Here is a 16,734-nt window from a genome sequence, read left to right as displayed (position 1 = left end):
GCCGCTGTTGACGCGTCTGCAGTAAATAACAGGCAGGGCTATAACCTGCAAGGGAGGGGGGCAGTAATCTCATTAGCCCGAAACTGAGCTGATCCATCCCACACACACACTGCACGTGGAGGATGTACCGTTTGAAGAACTGCGTAGAAGAAGATTATTCATTCAGCAAGTCAGCCTGGCCCCTTCTAGGTGGGACTGCAGTTTCCAGAATTCCCCAGGAAGCTGGCCACACAGATGGGGAATTCTGGGATCTGCAGGTGCATCGTGGGGTCTCTTCCTTGCACCAAGGACCATGCCCATCTCAGTAAACTTTCTTCCTCACCACGTGGCCAGCCCTCCCTGAACAAGAACCCCCACACAGCAGAAACGTACCCAGAGAAATTGGGGGTCTCTCTGAAGTTTCGTGGGCTCCCTTTGAAGTGCTCCTCCCAGCCCCAGCCCCGCCCATATTTTACATTATGATGTCATAATACCTGCTTTGCAAGATCTAGGAGAGGGAAGTCCTTTCCCCGCCTTGCCAAGGGGCCTTAGAAGGCAGGGAAGGTGGGAGGGCTCCATGCCACTCACTTATTTACTTTGGGATAATTGCAGCTTGCTGTGGGCGATCTGGAAAGTGGGAAATTGCTCCCTCTGAGAGGTGGCAGGCCCATTTCTGCACCACATAACAACGAGCTCATGTTGGGAATAATAGCAACAAATTAAAACAACAGCAAGAGTCAATTTGTTTGTCACTTTTATGGGAAGAAAAAAAGGGGGGTGGGGAGAAGGAAATGCGGTTTTTAAATTGCTCATCAGGTCTACGCTGGGTCCAGAAAGAACAGAACCAGCCTTGCAAAGATCATTACAATTTTTTTTTCAAGTATGTGGGCTGAGTACGGTGGCTGCGCCAGGAAGCCGGAAAATGCGTACCCACTGGATATTGGGGGGGTCAATCAGAAGATTTGGAGGGGGCTCTTTGAAAATCAGTGCGGATGAGTCAGGTTCCCGTCCCCCGCCCAGAGCATTTCATATTTCATCTTGTTCAGCTGTGTGGCGAGCCACTGTTAATCGCATCCGCAAAATGCATCAGACGGAACCGAAGACAAATTGGAAACAGAGACTGACATGAAAAAGTGCAAGGGCCCCCATAGGTTCACGCTGGAGTTTCTGTTCCTTGCCTTCCTTGAATTATTTTTTTCACTCCCCTTTTTCCGTTAGAAACAAAATCACCCTTGGCTAATGAAGTGGTAGAGGTTTCTTTCCTCTCTCCCCCTGCTTTGAAAATCCCTAGGGCGGTGTTTCTCAACCTTGGCAGCTTTAAGATGGGTGGACTTCAACTCCCAGGATTCCCCAGCCAGCATGGGGAATTCTGGGAGCTGAGGTCCACACATCTTAAAGCTGCCAAGGTTGAGAAACACCGCCCTAGGGACTCCCTCCCATCGTGGGGCGGGCAGGGGGGGATTAGCAAGATCAGGAGACCATAAGTTTTGCAGAGAGATGCTTTGAGGAGACAACAGGAGCTGGCAAAAACAGAACCCTCCCAGCTTGGAGCTTGGCTGAAATGTGGGGAGAAAACTGATTTAGGGGTTCCCAGGATTCCCATCAGCTCATCTCCAAAAACAAGCCATCTGCAGGACCAGGAGGGAGGCTGTGGGTCCTTGGTCCTGCATATCTGATGACAGAGCCCTCCCTGGTGTGAGCATTCTGGTGGAATGCAGAGCATTGCTGTGATTTTATTATTTATTGACATTTATTTAAATTGATTGCCTCTGGACTCGGCAGGCATTGGCAGGGCTTCTAAACTTTTTCCTTCATTCCCCAAAAGAGAAAGTCCTTTTTACCCAATGTAGGTGAAACACTTTAAGTCAGTTCAAATGTCCCTGTCGCGATTGGGCAATGGGTTCATGTGCCGATTCCCCATAGAAAAAACACTTTCACCCAATTTGGGGTAATTGACCCAGGTTTGGGAAGCACTGCATTATTGCTATGGAGCTGTGGCAGAGAAGTGACATAGTTTCTCTCTCTCTCTCCCCTCTGAAAATCTCTAAGGCAGTGTTTCTCAACCTTGGCGACTTTAAGATGGGTGGACTTCAACTCCCAGAATTCCCCAGCCAGCATGGCTTGCTGGGGAATTCTGGGAGTTGAAGTCCACCCATCTTAAAGTCACCAAGGTTGTGAAACACTGATTTAAATTGATTGGCTGCTGGACTCTGCAGGCATTGGAGCTGTGGCAGAGACCGTGGGTTGAACCAAAGGTTGCTTAGGCAACACTTAAGGGCAATCTCCTGGCATTAGGCAAAGAGGCCCTGAATCCTGGGGGCCAAGTCTCTCTTGGGGGGTGATTCCTGTTCACCCCACACCCCAGTATGACCCAGTTTCCATTCCTCCAGAGGCTTGCTGGTGGAGGAAGGACGGCTGGCTCTCAGCAGAGCAGGGAGGAGATAAACGACCGGTGGTGTTGTCATTATCAAATCAGCCTTCTCCTTACTTAATAAGTGGGTGCAACCTTTTGTACCTACTGAGAGGTCAGTGAAAAGGGACAGGACTGGCAGGGAATGAGAAATACAGCCTAAGTTAAAGCCCCAGGATGCCCCAATTAAAGGAAAATGGCAAGAGGTGCCCACCACTTCAGAGCAGCTTGCTGTTAAGCAGTGGAAGGGCAGAAAAAGAGAGATGCTGCTTGTCTTTATTTCAAATGCACACCAAGCCAGGTCTGTTTCCCCCCCCCCCCACCACCACCACCACCACCTGCAAATCCAGCTTTGAGGAGACTGCAACCTGGAGTGGGGAATCTGAATCATCTACCCGGTGCCCATCTGCTGCCAAGCTAAAATACCAGCCTCCCTTGTTCCCCACCCCCCTCCCCACCATCAAGATTTAAACTAAACATCAAGAACCACTTTTTGTAATCTCATAATTGCATTCCCTTTATGTCTGATCCTTGTCTCCATTTTGCACAGAAAGTGCTACTTTCAAATCACGGCTCCTCCCACAAACGTTTCATTAATGCTGTGCCTTTGTCGTTCGGGTGCACCCCGGGGAACTCTGACTGTTGACAACTGCAGCTGAAAAACTTACGTGTCTCTGAACAAAAGATCCTTCAAGAACAGCAGATTCTCCATAGCAATGGGAAACTTCTGCTCTGAGCCTGCTGATAGCTTACCACAGATGCATTAAAAGGCTGATGAAGTTTGAGGCCCTACAGAGTGTGGTTCTTTGTGAAGAAAAATGGGCCGTTGTGTCTTATTGCCCCCTCCCCTTTGAACCACAGTGGGCTAGATTTGACTTCCTGCCTTCCTTCCTTCCTTCCCCCCTCCCTCTCCTCCTCTTAACTTCCTTCCCTCCCTCCCTCCTTCCTTCTCTCTTCTTCTTTTAAGTTGTTGCTCTTAATGTATTGTGCTTTTATTTTGCTTGAAGCCCAAAGTTTCTTATGGTAGATGGGCAGCTGTATAAGTTTGTTTAATAAATACATATGCTCTCCCAGAGAATTTCAGCCACTGCTGTGACTCAAAACCAGGCCCCATGTTTAGAAATCAGGGTCCAAGCCCTTGACATTTCATTTTCCTTCTCACCCTGCTTAAGAGACTTTGTGTGCACACAGCTTGTCCCCATCTGACATTTTGTTGTCATCTTGTTTTTCCCTGACTCTGTGGGAACTACCTCTCACAGCAGATGCAGCTTGGTGGAGAAAACATCTTAGAAGAGGAACTGGCTGGCTGGATAATAGAAAAAAGTGAGCTGTTTTGGGGATGATAAAAAAAAGTGAGCTTTTCTTTGTAATCGTAGAGTAAGAGGTAATTTTGTAATTGCACTCATATTTGTTGCAAAGGGAATCAGAAGCTCCTTCTTTCTATTTCTTACTATTCTTTCTTCCTGCACTTTTTCTTTTTCCTTCCTTTCTTTCTCTGTTTCTTCTATTCTTTATTAGTTTGTGTTCGTTTTTATGTTCTTCGAAAAACTTTTAATAAAACTTATATAAAGAAAAGAGGAGTTGGCTGGGGTGGGAAGCAGGCTTGCGAACTGGATCTGTCAAGAAGACAATCAGTTGGGCTCCAAAGTGTGGGTGTCTTTAGGTGGGAAGGGGGGGGCAAGTGACAACATGCATGCCATGACATCACTTCTGTGATGTCATGATGCATCTGGCTTCTTTCCAATGACTGAGCTCCAGAGCCATGAAGCTGAGAATTTTGGACCAATGCAATGCTTTTCTATTGGGCATAAAACCTCTAAATCAGTGTTTCTCAACCTTGGCAGCTTGAGGATGTGTTCTGGCTGGGGAATTCTGGGAGTTGAAGCCCACCCATCTTCAAGCTGCCAAGGTTGAGAAACACTGCTCTAAACAGAACCACGGGGGCTTCTATTTATCTCATTAGAAATGTCCTTTCTGCTCTTTCAGGGCTAATGCATTTAACCAGGATGGCTTACACCACTGTAAAATAGGGGTGCACAATTTCTTTGGGGTTGAGGACCATGCCAGGGGTTGCGTGGCATGTCAAAGGCCACACCCTAAAAGTAAATGGGTCTAAAACCCATTTGGAAGGGTGGGATTTTAAGAAACGAGCTCTGTAAGGCTTAATGTCTCCCTTTGGCCCTTAAAACCCACTAATCCTCCAAAACAGGGGAAAAAACCCATGTATCTGCCCCCAGGAGAGTCAAAAAAAGCTAGGCTGGTACTGGTTTGCATCCCAGTACTGTACAATAAAATAAAATTTCAGGATCACCAATCAAAATAAAAAAGACATTTAAAGCCCAGTGCATTATCTATATGATAAAGGAGAGGCCACTGATCAAATACTAACCTTCACATAAGAGAGATTTAGTTGTCTTTCCCAATTCACAATTCAGTCCTTCAGAATCACCCTAGATGGGATCCGGGATCTTTCTGATCTTTGGGAGGAGGAAGAAAAAGAGTGACTCGCCTGTCCCAGGGGAAAGCTCCTTAAAAGGTGAAGGTAAAGGTTTCCCCTGACATTAAGTCCAGTCGTGTCCGGCTCTAGGGGGCGGTGCTCATCTCCGTTTCAAAGCCGAAGAGCCGGCGTTTGTCCATAGACACTTCCGTGGTCATGACTACACGGAACGCTGTTACCTGCCCGCCGAAGCGGTACCTATTAATCTACTCACATTTGCATGTTTTCGAACTGCTAGGTTGGCAGGAGCTAGGACTAGCAATGAGAGCTCACACTGTCACATGGATTTGAACCGGCGACCTTCCTATCGGCAAGCTCAGCAGCTCAGCGGTTTAACCCGCAGCGCCACCACGTCCCATGGATGCATTAGGGGTATTAAAAAGGCCAGGAGTCTGGTAGCATCTTTTCCCACTAAGAAATTTGATTAAAAAGCATCATCCTTCTTGACTAACACAGTTCTTTTCCTACAGTATCTACAGTTAGGCACATTAAGGGGTTCACCATCTCTCCTCTGGTGGCTTTAGTTAGCCAGGATGGACAAGTGTCAAGCATGCATGTGGCCAGGGACACACTGCGCATTCCGAAAAAGCATTCTGGAATGTCTCATAGAACCCACCAATAGACTAGAGGAGTGGGAACCGGTTTCCAGGGACAGCTGTGTCCTGCATTCTCTGCAGGATCCAGAGTGATTACAGGCTCACCTTCACAGGATGGATTCAGTGGGGGCCACAGAGATCCTCTATGAGGTGCATTCATTGGGAATCCAGGGTGTTCCACTCCATAGCCTCACAGGGTGCTTTCAAGGATTCTAGAATTGTGTTTGGCTAAGTAAGCTGCAATTTATACCTCCTCTGGACACCCAAGTGGGGAAGCCATTCAGATGAGCAGCTAACATCCTAGAAAGGTGATACGGGTGGCTGGCCCTGATGAGTCTGACAATGAATTCCTCTAAGCTGGATGATTAGCACTTATCTCCACCAGTCTCTTAGAGTCTGGCCTCCTTCTTCAACCTCAGTGACCTTCCTGGATGCATTGGGACTGCAACTCCCAGAATTCCTAGCTGAAAGGGGAGGTTCCTCCCCTCCTGAGGAATGCTGGGCTGGAAAGCCCCCCCACCCCCACCCTTCCTGTTGCCTGTAGTCCTTTAAAGCTGGTGAAGGCAAAGTTTCCCTGGAACATCTGCATGGATGACCTTTGACTTGGTCTTTTTCTTGACCAAGAGACAACTTCTGAGCAATTTAGTCCTTTGGGAGTAGAATTGTTTTGTTTATTACAGCGTTTCTCAACCTCGGCAGCTTTAAGATGTGTGGACTTCAACTCCCAGAATTCCCCAGCCAGCCTTGCTGGCTGGGGAATTCTGGGAGTTGAAGTCCACACATCTAAAAGCTGTCAAGGTTGAGAAACACTGGTTTATTACATACATTCTCGGGTTTGGCTTGAACAGAGCAGAGAGGAATGGCTTTGCTAAAAGAGTTTAGCATTTTCAGGGCGATGGGGGTTTCTCCCCCTCAATCAATGGGGTCTGGGAGCTGTCCAGCAGGCGGTGGTGCTGAAAGCAACAGGAGAGACCACAGTTGAAATGCTTCTATCTGGCCATTGGGCATCAGACTTCTCAGGCCTGGTTGAGTTCTGGCCTGGCACTTCTTTCCTGGGTCCCAAGAGAATTTAATGTCTCTGAAAGAGAAAAGTCTTCATTCATTCATTCACTAACGAATGAATGAATGATGTTCTCTGCAAGCCGGTTCCTCTTCATTCCTCTCTTTGCTCTTGAGTCCCTCCCAATGGCAGCTTTAGGGCTTCAGAGCAAGAACAGGGACATCAGGTTCTCCAATCTGCAAACCTGTTCGCAGAGCAGCGACCTGTCCCTTGAGTAGGACTTGGCCTGATCCAGCCCTGGAGCTCCTATGTGCTATATACAGTGCTCACCTGATGGATCTTCCCAGAAGTTCAACATTCGCACCAGATATTTATCATCCTGCTCACTAGACCTTGGGGAGAAGTGCATTTCATTTGCATTTAATACAAACCCACTTAATTGGGGCTCCCAAGCTTCTACTTACATGGAAACACAGTTATGCACCCATATTGGCACTTTACTGGATGTTATGACCAGTCACTACAGAAATTAACACATCAGGAGAAACACACCTAAAGTGCAGCCGGCAGGGAAATGGCATGCATATAGTACTCAATTAGGGAAAATCAGTTGAAAACATCCATAGGAAAGTACATAAAATAAAAACAATAGGAGATAAAAGGAAGCCGCCTTCCGCCCAAAGGATATATATTTTTTATGGGGGCTTTAAAAAGGTTTCCAACCTGATGTAGAAATAGGATATAATGAATTTAATAAGAGGTATGAGAACCTGCACAGAATGAAATGGGTGGTTCTTCCCTCCCTCCTGGCCACTGGCGAGCTGAGCTTGAAGAATACGAGAGAGAGAAAAGGGTTCCTGGGCTAATTTGCTTGATTATATTATGCTGCAACTGAAACTCTCCCCACGACCCGAGTTCGATCCCAGCAGAAGCTGGATTCTCTCTGGGCAGCCAGCTCAGGTCGACTCGGCCTTCCATCCTTCCGAGGTCGGGAAAACAAGCACCCGGCTTGCTGGGGAAGGCAGCGACTGGGGAAGGCCATGGCAAGCCACCCCGCTCTATAGTCTGCCAAGAAAATGCTGTGAAAGTGGAGCCCCCCCAAAGGGTCAGACATGACCCGGTGCTTGCTCAGGGGACCCTTCACCTTTCATTATGCTGCAAACGTGGCATTGTTGAAAGAATTCTGTGAAAACTCACCTCCTGAAGGAGTGGATGTTTCAGCTCTCTGTTCTGAATAATAAAAAAAAGCCCTTCTCTCTTTCTTCCTTCTTGTAAAACAAAATCACAGCACTGCTCTGGAGGATCAAGTGTTTGAATTATAAATACAAGAAATCCAAACCGTATTAGTTCCTGAGGCCTGATGAATGAGATCTGAGCCTCTGGGGTTAGCAGCTGGGGTGTCTCTCTCCCTGTCATATAAAAGCTCATCTGCAGGATATATGCAAAGGCCAGACTTGGCTGTGGATTTATTTCCCTGGCGGGAGTAAGGTTCATGTGTTGTTGGGAAGGCCGAAGACATAGAGACGAACCGGGAGATCATGTGGATGATGTCCTCCTTTTTATAAGCTGCCTGCTCTTTTACAAATGGGTCGCAATGATTGTATGATATAAATGCCCATTGTTAATGTTTAGAAGTATAAAGTAAGGGGGTTTTATAATCCGTTCCATTGTGTCCAATTCTCAGACATTGCCTGGACACGTCCCTGCAGTTTTCTTGGCAAGGTTTTTCGGAAGTGGTTTGCCATTGCCTCCTTCCCAGGGCTGAGAGAAAGCGACTGGCCCAAGGTCTCCTGGCTGGCTTTGTGCCCAAGGCAGAACTAGAACTCAGGGCCTCCCAGTTTCTGGCCCAGTGCCTTCACCACAATACCAAACTGGCTGTCATAAAGCAGGTAGTAAGAGCAATAATATCCACAGGATCTTTTAATCAGGTGTCCAAAGGAGAACTTTCGGTGGCCCATGGTAACCCCCAAGGGTGTGATTTATGTAAAAAAAAAAGGGGGGGCAGGTCTTTGATTGTGAGAGAGAGGCTGCCATCTTGACTTTTTTAACCACATCCGCCCCAGATGTCCTGGAACTTTGGGTATTAAACACAGTATTTTTCTAACCACACGTTCTGGAGAACAGAAGCACAGGTCGTCTGCTTGTGAGCCTCCTATAAGATTCAGGGTGACTGTGGGGAGGTCAAAAAAGCCAAGATGGCAGCCATAACCATAAAGCCCTGCCCTTGTTTATATGTGCTGGGATGGGGGTGAAGTGTGGATTCAACTGCATGGTGGTGGCTGCCATCTTGATTTTTCTGACACCCCTTTTCTGATGGAACACAGTGGAAGCCTGGATGCCTCTTCCCTAAATTGTGACCCAGGATGCATAATTCCGAAGGGATCCTCCTAGAAAAAAATTCTGAGCTTCCAGCTCATTTCTGCAAGTGTGAAGGCCAAGAGCCGATCTTTCCTGGCAAAATAAAACCCTTCTTGAGATCACCTCTCAGGATCCTGCCCCAGAGAGCCACTTTGCCAGATTCAGTGCATTTGAAGACTCAACAAACCAGATCCCTGGGGCTATTTTGAGAAGCTGGAAAACAGGACCACCTGGAAGTTGACCTCACTTCCCTTCCAAGCAAAGGGTTCTTCTGTTACGCCTCCATTCCCTGGTGCAGTCTTGGTCCCCTCCAATTCCATAGGACTATTTGTTTATTTACTGCTGTTTTCAGGCTGCTGCACATTCCTGCAAACTGAGCAGTTTACAATCGTATACAGGTGGTCCTCGTTTAGCGACTGCCTCATTTAGTGACTGTTTGCAGTTATGGCAGTGATGAAAAAGTAACTTTGCAACCAATCCTCGCATTTATGGCCTTTGCAGGTCTGTAAAACAAAGGAAAGCTGAAGTAAGATCATAAGCACAGTTGCAGTTTCACTTAGAGACTGCTTTGCTTAACAACCAAGTCACTGGTCCCAATTGTGGACACTAAACGAGGAGCACCTGTATCTATATTTTAAGAAGAATTAAAAGCTACATTAAGCTCTAAAGAAAGCAACCCCAGAGCTATCCAGTAGGGGCTGGTCAGAGCTTAGCATCCTCTAAACGCTTCATGAAACAGCCAAGTTTTAACAGACCTGCAAAAACTCAGCAAGCAGGTGGCAGCGCAGAGGTGGGAGGACCAGCTGTCCCATGAAAGGGGGCCAGCACTGAGAAGGCTCAGTTAGAGTGTTGCTGTAGGTGGAAATCCCTGGGAGATGGGGCTCTCAGCAAGCCTGATCTGACTGGATGGGGAGATTCACTCTGGAGAAGGTGGTCTTCAGGATTCCCAGGACCTGTTTGCATTGGCTGGAAACTATGCAGTCCAACCCATCTTTAATGTGCCAGGTGTAGGAATGCTGGGGAAACATTTCCTGTAGTGAATATGTGAAGCATCCTGGCAGTCACCAGGCCTTTAATTCACGGATACTTTCTGCAAATGCTTTTGAACTTTGGGATTGGACTCCTGAGAAGACCACGGACAGCCAAGAAAACAAACTGATGGATCATCAAACAAATCAGCCCAGAGTTCTCACTCGAGGCACAATGACCAGGCTCAAACTATCCTACTTTGGACACATGATGCGAAGACCCGGCTCTCTGGAGAAGGTTCTGATGCTGGGAAAGGCGGAAGGAAGGAGGAGAAGAGGGCGACCAGCAGAGGGGGGGGGCTCAGTTACGTGGTGATGGGGGCACCGTGGGAAGAGCTGAAGGACCAACTTGGGGACAGACCATTAGGGAGAAAAAGCTCTCTATGTGGTCATTAAGTGCTGACAATGTTTTGATGGCACATGATCAATCGGCCAGTTCCTGCAGCCATTTTGGTGGACAGCCGCCTTGTCAGGGTTCCCAGGGCTGGGATTCCGCTCACTTGTTCTCCTCCATTGCAGCATTTCAGATTTTGCTCTGTGGAGACTTGCTTTGCTTTCCATGTGACAATTGGTGCTTGGTTCTTGGGAGACCATTTTTTGCTGGTGGATGCCCTGGATAGAGAAGAGAAGGAAAGTGAAACCCCACCCAGGACATCGCAGTAGCATCACTGAGGCCAGTGCAATCAGGATATTTTCTGCAAACTTGGCTCATGCAGCCCCTTTGATCCCTGCTATATTCTATTTTATGGCTTTATCTTTCATGCAACATCCATCAGTTGCAGCCTGGCTTATATCAGCACTATGTTGACAGAAGCTGGACTACAGGTAGTCCTTGCTTAACAACCACAGTTGGGATCTGAGTTTCGGGAGCTAAGTGAAGCAGTCATTAAGCGAATCTGACCCAATTTTACAACCCTTTTGGGGGGGTCATTAAGCAAATCACTGTGGGCATTAAGCAAAACGTGTGGTCATTAAGTGAATCACGTGGTTCCCTGTTGATTTTGCTTGCCAGAAGCTGACTGGGAAGGTTGAAAATGGTGATCACATCTCCACAGGATGCTGTGATGGTCATAAATGTGAACCAGTTGCCAAGTGCCCAAATTGTGATCATGTGACTGTGGGGATGCTGTGACGGTTGTAAGTGTGAGGACTGGTCATAAGTCAGTTTTTTCCAGTACTGTCGTAAGTCTGAACCATCATTAAACAAATGGTCATTAAGCGAGGACTACCTGTATGTTTCTCCTTCCCTTTTTCTTTCCCTCTTAACACCCTGGAATGAGAACCTCAGGATGGGAGCTTTTAGGAAGAGCAAAGGTAAAGCTTTGGGGACCCTTGTTCCAAAGGCACCTTCCTGTTAGCCTAAGTCTTCTGCCTGCTGGCCTCAAAAGCCACATTTGAAGTCACCTGGGGAGGTGCTCTGTTGAACTGAGTGGAACTTATGGGCAACAACATGCAACACGTGCTGTACAAATCACTTTGCATTTGTGCAGCTCAGCCTCCTCTGACTTGGCGCCCTCCAGATAGGTTGGCCTTCCACTCCCATAATCTTCCACCCAGCACAGGAGAGGAATTGTGGAAGATGAAGTCCAGTACTTAAGGAATATCTCCAGAAGGATCTCCAAGGCTCTCACAAGTCATACCATCAGTTAAAACGTTAGGGATATCAATTTGTTGTTTGGACGCTTCGTGCCGTGGAATTGGCTGCTTCTAATCCTCCTCCTCACCCCAAAGGTCTCTCATTCTGTGGACTTTTGGTGCCCCCCCTCCATAGGGCGCCAGGCTTTCTGCAGTTTTCCTGCCCTCTGTTTTGTGCATGTCAAGCTCTGCTTTGGTCCAGCAGTGGCGCTTTTCGCAAAGCTCTCCTTGAGCTGAGTTGACACTCCCTGTCGCTTCTGACCCTTTCACTGAAGCTTTCTCCCATCTACCCGGGCCTCCCTTTGTCAATGTAGTAGATCAAGAGGAAATAACCCGTGTGTCTGGTAAGCAGGCCTGGCACCTGGAAACCTATGCCAGGATGAAGTAGGAGATGAATCCACCAGACTGGGAGGAAGAACAAGAGGCATCCTAGTCAGCCTTGGATTTAACTGAATAACATTGTGCTATCCTGAGCCTGCCTCAGCCCAGATCCTGCAAATGTTTTGGTCCATCTTTTAAGATTCTCAGCCAGCATGGCCAAAAGTTTGGGAGCTCTACTCTTAGCAGATGTGGAGAACGGCAGGTTGCAGGATGCGCACTGAATGCTTTCCTGGACAGTGATGAGCCAGAGCTACTGTAGAAGGAGGGAAGGTATCGCTGAAGAAACCCCTTCCCAACCTGCAAATTAATCCTGTGACTAACATCATCTTGGGTCCAGCTGCGTGCCTTGAAAGGTGCAAACATTAATAGTCTTCCATTCACAGCCGGTGAATGATGTTGTTTGAATGGATAGCTTGGACAGTGACATCAATCAAGCCGGGGAGTTAGGTGGCTGCTTAATGACCTAGAGAGCTATGAATTCATCTCTTCTCTGCCTTGCTGCACCTCTCCATCATTGACAAAAGGCTGGCTTGATGGTTTAAGATGCCCAAAGATTACCCCAAGATAGTGTGCTGCCTTCTTCTTGTAATAGCCTTTCTGTCCACCCGCCTTGTGCAGATTAAAACGGAGAAGCCCGGGGATGGATGGTCTGTCTCAGAAAGCACCTTGCACTGCTTATTCCCTAGAGCCTTTAGATGGTTCCTCCAAAACCGTAGCTCCAAAGCAAGCTTGTCCTAAATTTATCTGATGTAGAACATATAATTTCTAACCTTATCGGGATGGGGGTGTCTTATTCAGGACTGAGCGCATTTTTTCCCCTGTAAGGCATTAGTTTGTTGCTGTTTATTTGTTCAGTTGCTTCCGACTCTTCGTGACTTCATGGACCAGCCCACGCCAGAGCTTCCTGTCGGTCGTCAACACCCCCAGCTCCCCCAGGGACGAGTCCGTCACCTCCAGAATATCATCCATCCATCTTGCCCTTGGTCGGCCCCTCTTCCTTTTGCCTTCCACTCTCCCTAGCATCAGCATCTTCTCCAGGGTGTCCTGTCTTCTCATGATGTGGCCAAAGTATTTCAGTTTTGCCTTTAATATCATTCCCTCAAGTGAGCAGTCTGGCTTTATTTCCTGGAGGATGGACTGGTTGGATCTTCTTGCAGTCCAAGGCACTCTCAGAATTTTCCTCCAACACCACAGTTCAAAAGCATCGATCTTCCTTCGCTCAGCCTTCCTTATGGTCCAGCTCTTGCAGCCATATGTTACTAAAGGGAACACCATTGCTTTAACTATGCGGGCCTTTGTTGTCAGTGTGATGTCTCTGCTCTTAACTATTTTATCGAGATTTGTCATTGCTCTTCTTCCAAGGATTAAGCGTCTTCTGATTTCCTGACTGCAGTCAGCATCTGCAGTAATCTTTGCGCCTAGGAATACAAAGTCTTTCACTGCTTCTACATTTTCTCCCTCTATGTGCCAGTTATCAATCAAGCTGGTTGCCATAATCTTGGTTTTTTTGAGGTTTAGCTGCAAACCAGCTTTTGCACTTTCTTCTTTCACCTTCATCATAAGGCTCCTCAGTTCCTCTTTGCTTTCAGCCATCAAAGTGGTATCATCTGCATATCTGAGATGGTTAATGTTTCCTCCAGCGATTTTAACTCCAGCCTTGGATTCCTCAAGGCCAGCTTGTCGCATGATGTGTTCTGCATACAAGTTGAATAGGTAGGGTGAGAGTATACAGCCCTGCCGTACTCCTTTCCCAGTCTTAAACCAGTCCGTTGTTCCGTGGTCTGTTCTTACTGTTGCTACTTGGTCGTTATACAGATTCCTCAGGAGGCAGACAAGATGACTTGGTATCCCCATACCACTAAGAACTTGCCACAATTTGTTATGGTCCACACAGTCAAAGGCTTTAGAATAGTCAATGAAACAGAAATAGATGTTTTTCTGAAACTCCGTGGCTTTTTCCATTATCCAGCGGATATTGGCAATTTGGTCCCTAGTTCCTCTGCCTTTTCTAAACCCAGCTTGTACATCTGGCAATTCTCGCTCCATGAATTGCTGAAGTCTACCTTGCAGGATCTTGAGCATTACCTTACTGGCATGTGAAATGAGTGCCACTCTTCGATAGTTTGAACATTCTTTAGTGTTCCCCTTTTTTGGTATAGGGATATAAGTTGATTTTTTCCAGTCTGATGGCCATTCTTGTGTTTTCCAAATTTGCTGGCATATAGCATGCATTACCTTGACAGCATCATCTTGCAAGATTTTGAACAGTTCAGCTGGGATGCCGTCGTCTCCTGCTGCCTTGTTATTAGCAATGCTTCTTAAGGCCCATTCAACCTCACTCTTCAGGATGTCTGGCTCTAGCTCCCTGACCACACCGTCAAAGCTATCCCCGATATTGTTATCCTTCCTATACAGGTCTTCTGTATATTCTTGCCACCTTTCCTTGATCTCTTCTTCTTCTGTTAGGTCCTTGCCATCTTTGTTTTTGATCATACCCATTTTGGCCTGGAATTTACCTCCCATGTTTCTAATTTTCTGGAAGAGGTCTCTTGTCCTTCCTATTCTATTGTCTTCTTCCACTTCCGCGCATTGCTTGTTTAAAAATAATTCCTTATCTCTTCTGGTTAACCTCTGGAATTTTGCATTTAATTGGGCATATCTCCCCCTATCGCTGTTGCCTTTTGCTTTCCTTCTTTCTTGGGCTACTTCTAGTGTCTCAGCAGACAGCCATTTTGCCTTCTTGGTTTTCTCTTTCTTTGGGATGTATTTTGTTGCCGCCTCCTGAACAATGCTGCGAACTTCTGTCCATAGTTCTTCCGGGACCCTATCTACTAAGTCCAGTCCCTTAAATCTGTTCTTCACCTCCACTGCATATTCCTCAGGAATATTAGTGAGCTCATATCTAGCTGATCTGTGGGTCTTCCCTAATCTCTTGAGTCTGATCCTAAATTGTGCAAGAAGAAGTTCGTGATTGGAACTACAGTCAGCTCCAGGCCTTGTTTTTACCGACTGTATAGATGTCCGCCACCTTTGGCTGCAAAGGATGTAATCAATCTGATTTCGGTGTTGTCCATCTGGTGAAGTCCATGTATAAAGCTGTCTCTTAGGTTGTTGGAAGAGAGTGTTTGTTATGCAGAGTGAGTTGTCTTGGCAGAATTCTATCAGCCTATGTCCTGCTTCGTTTTGTTCTCCCAGGCCATGCTTACCTGTAATTCCAGGTGTCATTTGACTGCCCACCTTAGCATTCCAGTCTCCCGTGATGAAAATAACATCTCTTTTAGGCATGTTGTCCAGTAGTTGTCCAATATGCCCTGGCTCACAGATCTTACATTCCAGGGTCCAATGGTGTGTTGATCCTTAGAACGTCGGATTCGCCGTTCACCACCAGCACCGTCGGCCGCTAGCCGTCCTTTCGGCTTTGAGCTAGCTGCGTCATCACGTCTGGGGCTAGTTGAGCTCATCCTCTGTTCCTCCCCAGTAGCATTTTGACCATCTTCCGACCTGGGGGTCTCATCTTCCGATGGTATACCAACATATCTCTGGTTGTACTGATCCATTTAGTTTTCACGGCAAGAATACTGGGGTGGGTTGCCATTACCTTCCCCAGGGATCGCATTTAGTCTGACCTCTCTGTCATGACCTTCCCATCTTGGGTGGCCCTTCACGGTTTAGCTCATGGCATCATTGAGGTGCTCAAGCTCCAGCACCATGACAAGGTAACGATCCTTTGCTGAAGAGTCATGTTTACATTTTATAAATTACTCTATTAACGTTTTTGTCAGAGTTTTTAACTATTGCATTACAAATATTTAATGCCAAGTTGCAGACCAATGTGAGTCTTGGGAGATTTAGTGCTATAGACATGAAATAAATAAATAGAATAAATTTGGGGTTGTCCAATGTCTGTGAAAAATTTATTATTCAGAGTGATTATCACATTGTTGTGACAGGTTTATAGAATTATGCCTGTTTTGAGGAAAGCAGATAGAGAAAAGGTTTTTTACTTTCTCTCTCTGTTAGTACTGGAATCCAGGGACATCTGCCGAAATGGCTTCTTAATAGGAGAGACAAAAACGAGGTTTATTTTCATAGCATGTCATGAACTAATGGAATTAATGGAAGCCAGTGCCCAGTTTTGGAGTTCTGCTATTTATTTAACTGATGCAGCTAAAGCAATGGCATCCCACAGGCCCCAATTGGTGAAAACTCTTTAATCTATAAAACTTTGCAAAGCAAGACTTTCTCTTCGCCAATTCCCATGGCTAGAATCCTGTGAAATTATTTATTTATTCATTTAATTTTTATCACGCCTGTATTATTTTCATAAATAGCTCAAGGCGGGGAACATACCTAATACTCCTTCCTCCTCCTATTTTCCCCACAACAACAGCAACCCTGTGAGGTGGGCTGGGCTGAGACAGAGGGACTGGCCCAAGGTCACCCAGCTGGCTTTTGTGCCCGAGGCAGGACTAGAACTCACGGCCTCCTGGTTTCTAGCCCAGCACCTTAACCACTAGACCAAACTGGCTCTCCATCAAATTAAATGCAGGTAGATGGAGAGTCAATAATGGGAGGTTAATGAAATTATAAAAATAATCTAAAGTGATAAAGGCCATTGATTTAGATCAGTGTTTCTCAAACTTGGCAACTTCTGGGAGTTGAAGACCACACATCTTAAAGTTGTCAGGTTTGGGAAACACTGATTTAGATGGCTTTGATGGGGGATTGGACAAGGCCATGGATGGTCACGCTATTAGTCTTGATCAAGAGGACCCACAGGGAGGCAGTAATGGCAGTTTGTTTTATTGTAAGCCGCCCAGAGTCCCCCCGTAGGGGAGAGATGGGTGGTG

This window comes from Candoia aspera, chromosome 5 (genome assembly GCF_035149785.1).
Source record: "Candoia aspera isolate rCanAsp1 chromosome 5, rCanAsp1.hap2, whole genome shotgun sequence".
Classification (NCBI taxonomy): Eukaryota; Metazoa; Chordata; class Lepidosauria; order Squamata; family Boidae; genus Candoia; species Candoia aspera.
Note: the sequence above shows the minus strand (reverse complement) of the source record.